The sequence below is a fragment of the Puma concolor genome, chromosome D1 (assembly GCF_028749965.1).
Source record: "Puma concolor isolate L17-30 chromosome D1, mPumCon1.1.hap2, whole genome shotgun sequence".
Lineage (NCBI taxonomy): Eukaryota > Metazoa > Chordata > Mammalia > Carnivora > Felidae > Puma > Puma concolor.
The window spans coordinates 114,417,482-114,423,427 of NC_141676.1; positions in this window are offsets into that span (position 1 = coordinate 114,417,482).

Sequence of the window (5,946 nt, forward strand, 5' to 3'; positions counted from 1 at the left end):
GTGACTTTCACAATAGCCTCCAAAATATGAAATATTATGGGGATAAATCTGACATAAGACCTGTACACTGAACAGCACAAGTCACAAATAACAGTGACAAAAGTTTAACATACTTATATTAGTAACAAATAAAAGTTGACATGAAATAATAAATAATGATGTAGATTTAAACGACACAGTTAATAAATTTGGCAACATATGGTCATCTGTAGAACACTGTAACCAGCAAAGGCAGGATACTCTACAAGTATACCCAGAATATTTAAAAACATAGTAGTCCATATACTAGTCAATAAAGCAGGAGTCAACACATTTAAATGAATTGAAACCCATTCTGAAGATATTCTCTTGCCCTAGTACAAGTGAGCTAGAAATTGAGTAACAGAAATCTAACCTCAGAAACACACTAATAATCTGTGGGCCAAAGAAGTAATGATGATAGAAATCAGAAAATATATTTAAACTATAATGAAGATATTATACAACAAATTTTATTACTTCTTCTCCACCAATCTTTCTATCTTGTGTTTCTATAACTTCCGTTAGGTAGTGTCTAGAACATACTCCTTTGTTTCCCTTTGTACTTTAGAACTTCATTCCAGGGGAATTCCCTTGGCCCAATCACGTAGCTCAAAAATTCACTTTTAAACTCTGTCCATTCTGTGTTAGCATAAATCCACCAATTTCTTAAAATAGTGGTGATCTTATCTTCCCCAATTCTTACTGACTCCTTTTTTCATAACTTGCTATTCTCATTTCATGGATGTTTATAGGTATTTGTTGTATTTCTGATATCTGAATGTGTTTGCCTTACTAGCACACCAATGTTGCATTTTTTTAATGTTTATTTATTTCAGAGAGAGAGAGAGAGAGAGAGAGAGAGAGAGAAAGCATGATCAGGGGAGGGACAGAGAAAGAGGGAGACACAGAATCCGAAGCTGAGCTGTGAGCACAGAGCCCAACGTGGGGCTCAAACTCATGAACCGTGAGGTCATGACCTGAGCCGAAGTTGGATGCTTAACCAACTGAGCCACCCAGGTGCACCCTCCATCCCCCCACCCCGCCCCCGCAGGCTTTTTTTTTTTCACTTTTAACAATTAATTAATTTTTTTTCTAGTTCACAAATTTTATTTTGAGTTATCACTTCTCCCCCCATTTTACTTGGGCTTTATGGAACTATAAATCAAGGTCCCTGCCCTCTCCTAACCAAGGGGTGGATGTGCAGTCTAAGCTAGGCAATCATACTCTCTCTCTCCGGTGATATGAATATTAATCCAAAAAATCAAGGAAACAGAAATGCATGAGGCCTCTTCACTGGAAAGTGCATATCTGCAGAGCGAGAACTCTCAGGGCTTGGTCCCTGCCCTTGCCCTTGTTGTAGTTCTTGTTCTATTTTTAATCCTGGATGTCTATGGCCTCATAACCATTCTAGGAGCTTCCTCATATACTTCTGATACATTAGTTGTTAAAATTTACCACAGTGTGTTTCTGAGGCCTGATACTAAAGATGTCTAATGGACGCAACATATGTGTCTTCCTTTACATATCTGAGGATGGCAATTATTCTTAGGGTTTTCCTGCTTCTATTAGCAACTCTTTCTCTGGTTGGTAGTTTTTCTGTTGTTGACGGCCTCTGTTTCATGACAATGGTTTTCCTTAACAATCTTAAGAGCCCTCTTCTTTCAAGGGGAAGTGTCTTTTTACTTGAGCCTGCCTTTAGTTGCTGTGCAGAAGGGATGGGATTTGGAACTGGCAACCACACGGAGGCGGCCAGCTCATCTTCTACAGGTGAGGCTTCCTCTTCCTCTCAGAGCCAAGAACTATGCTCATCATTGCTGTTGGATGGGAAATCCCTGTGAAGCTCACCTTTGAGGCAAGCATAGTTGGGAAGCAGGTGGGGCTGATGATAAAAAAAATTTTTTTTAATAAAAAATAAGGACATTAAAAGGCCCAATACTACTTTCTGCTCTGAATAGAAGTTTTCAAATCATCACACAGATCCCCCTTGGGCCCTTCTCCTCTCCTTGGAATTCTTTTTTTGTGTGTGTGGTTCACCCTCAGAACTCTTTCTGGCCTTTTTTCAACAATTCACTGTAGTAGTTATTGCTCAGTCGATTTCAGGCTGATTTTTGCTTGGGGCCTTTCAGGAATTTCTCAAATACTATGGATAACTCTGTTTCTTATTTTCTCACACTAGTGAGGATTACTTCCGCATTGAAATACCTCTTCTATACCTTCTAAGAAGGTGAGGTAGAAGATTCAAGTGTGCTCAGTCCACATAAATGAGCGATGGGTTAAAGCTGTATAAAGAGTCATTAGAACCAATGAAATGGACTAAAGGTACTGGTCTGGAAAGATGCCTGGGATAGATCTAAAGACTTTGGTATCACCTGAGTGTAAATGGAAGCTAAACAATGGGAAGACATTAGAGAGGTTATATAGAGGAAGGAGAATATGAGATACTGACCCTGAATATTATTATTTCATGTGTGGATGAAGGGAGAGAAGAGATTAAAGAATCAAAAGGAAAAGTCTAAGGAAAGAGCAGCCCTGGGAAAAATTAGGTTCACACAAGCTAAATGAAAGAATTTTCTTATCCTGTTCAACTTCCAGCCCCACTTAATAGGCACCTATTATAAGAAAATCCATTTATCTTCAAAATTCCCACAATGCATCATCTGTCGGAAAACTAATTTTGGATTTTATATTTTCAGGCAATAGGGCAATTTGCAGAACCCAGAAAACAACATACTGCTTCACTGATTATATATGGTCAGTAGTGATGATAATGATAATGATGGCCGTGGTCATAACACCAGAAAATTCGGAGCATGTATTTTGACCAGTATCGTTAATTTGTTGTTCTCTGCCTGTATCTTACATCCGGAGTTTGAATTTTTAGGAGTGAGTAGTTAATCAGGCTTGGATTCTATGTTCAACACCAAAAATATTTAAAGCTTTAGTTCAGATTGTTAAAAGTTGGTTTTCATCAATGACTCACACAGCTCTTGCAGAAACAACAAAGCCTCTCCTGCTAACTTGATTGGCGAAGTTGCGATTTGAGGAGCTCGTTCCTGAATCATGTCTGAAAGGTCTCCGTGACAGACACGGTGTGCCATATATGCATGGGTACTCAAAAATGATTTTGATTCAGAATATGAGGACAGCGAGGAGTACAAGTATTTGCATTGATCTACACTGAAGGCTATCTTGAGAGGTCACTGTGTCTGATTGCTTTATTGTGTTGTTGCTACGCAGCAAACTAAAAAATCTTGGGGCGCCTGGGTGGCGCAGTCGGTTAAGCGTCCGACTTCAGCCAGGTCACGATCTCGCGGTCCGTGAGTTCGAGCCCCGCGTCGGGCTCTGGGCTGATGGCCCAGAGCCTGGAGCCTGTTTCCGATTCTGTGTCTCCCTCTCTCTCTGCCCCTCCCCCATTCATGCTCTGTCTCTCTCTGTCCCAAAAACAAATAAACGTTGAAAAAAAAAAAAAAAATCAATAGCTTCTCCTATACTTTGTATGAGATTTCCTATGGCTATATAGTTGTGACTTAAAAAAATTTTTTAAATATTTACTTATTTTTGAGAGACAGAGAGAAACAGAGCACTAGCACAGGAGGGGCAGAGAGAGAAGGAGACACAGAATCCGAAGCCAGCTCCAGGCTGTTAGCACAGAGCCCGATGCAGGGCTTGAACCCCTGAACCATGAGATCATGACCTGAGCCAAAGTCGGACACTGAACTGACTGAGCCACCCAGGCACCCCCATGGTTGTGACTTTAAGTTTATTCTGCCTTATGGGAAAGATATTCATTAATTGCCTACCGTATACCCAGTATTCTGTGGGTTCCTTGTAATAGTGAAGTCAAATCTCATAGATATTGTAGCTTCACTCCTCTTTCTTTTCTCTGTTTCAATGGCATGAGAATCTCATTTGAAAAATCATTCGGGCAAAAATCTTAAACTTTAACCACAGTAAAAATATTTCTACACCAACCTCCTTATCGGGACGTATGTGTGAACTACACAGACACTTTTATCTGTATAAACTTGGGTTGTTTTTTTTCAATATATGAAATTTATTGTCAAATTGGTTTCCATACAACACCCAGTGCTCATCCCAACAGGTACCTTCCTCAATACCCATCACCCACCCTCCCCTCCCTCCCAACCCCCATCAACCCTCAGTTTGTTCTCAGGTTTAAGAGTCTCTTATGCTTTGGCTCTCTCCCACTCTAACCTCTTTTTTTTTCCCCTTAAACTTGGGTTTTAAATATAGGAAATTCCCAATATACAAGAGCATTGTGTTTCCCAAGTTTATTTATGTGTGTGCTATTTTGAACTTGGAAGGCCCTTCCCCACAGAAACAATGGTACTTGTAATAATAACTCCTTGAGGTTGTCTACATGTCAGTTGTCAAAGTATCTTCACAACCAATTTTTTTTTTTACCCATCTTGGAAGGAACCCCTTAGGAATTTATGTGGCCATTGTGGTTTCCTTTATATAAATGATCAAAAACAGGCTTAAAGATTAAGAGGAAGTGAAACCACACCCCATAGGGTAAAGGAGGTTAAAACTGTCACCAGAGGACCCTGGGGACCCCCTTTCTTCCCAGGAATGTTAACATTATCTTTTGGAGGCAAACAACAAGAAGAGATCCGGTGACCTAGACCAGTATCTGACCTCAACCACCGACTCACACTGGCAGGGATGGACCATGGAGTGTCTGACAGTTACATGTACCTCATAATGTTAAAGTCTCCACCCAAGGAAATTTTATTAACATACCATGCACTTATGGGCATGTTTCCTAAGTACCCGTGCACCTTACGCCCGCCTCTACGTAGGATGACAAAACTCATGCTGACTACTCATCCTAACCCTAAATAAAAGAAATCCACTCACCCCCACTTGGGCAGTCACAGCTTTGGAAGCTATTCCCCATGATCTCCTTATCTGCTGCAAATAAAATTTCCTTTGCGTGACACCTCCTGGTGTGTTTCTACCTGTGACTCACTGAACAGCGAATTCACGTTAGTTCGATTACAGAAGCTCCTGTTTCCTTCTACCCACAGGACATTCCTGACGCCAAAAGGAGGGGTGTTTTCGCACACGGACCAATTTTCCAACTCTCCCAACACCAAGTGTATGTCCTACAAATCAGTTACGACGCTAGCTATCTGGAATTAGCTAAGACTGCACAGTTGAAGAGCTCAGACCCAGAAGTCTAACCCACTTATGTTCACTGGTTTATTAGAAGGATATAGATGAAGACTAATATGAGGTCAAGTCCAGGAGGGTCCTGAACAAATTAGCTTCTGTGCCCATGGGATTGGAGTGCACCATCATCCCGGGACATGGATAGATTCACCAACCCAGCAGCTTAGGTTTCTGCATAGTTTAGGGATTTTTATGAAGATTTCATCACACAGGCTTGAGCAACTATGTACTCAATTTCTAGCCCCTTCTCTTCTCTACAGAGAATGCAGGATGGGCCTGAAAGTTCCAAGCTGTAAACTTGGTCAACTTTCTGCTGACCAGCTGCCACCCTGAAGCTATCCAGGGACTCTCAGACACTACTCATCTCATTAGCATACAAAAAGACACTCATCACTCTGGAGATTCCAAGGGTCTGAGGAGCTCTTGCGTCAGGAACCAGGGTCAAAGACCAAATATTAGAACAAAAGATGTTCTTAGCACCCCTATTACACAGGAAATTACAAGCATTTTAGGAGCTCTGAATCAGGGAACACAGTCAGAGACTATTTCTTGTTTTGTCATAAATGGTGTGACTGGCCCAAGGTTATGTGACCAGTGAATGGACCAGTAATCGGCAGGCCTGGAATTAGAACTCAGGGTTTGGGGCTCCTAGAGAAATATTTCCACCACAATGTATTATTCCATAAATGTTGATGAAGTCACCTGGGATGTTCAACGTTCTTTCAGCAA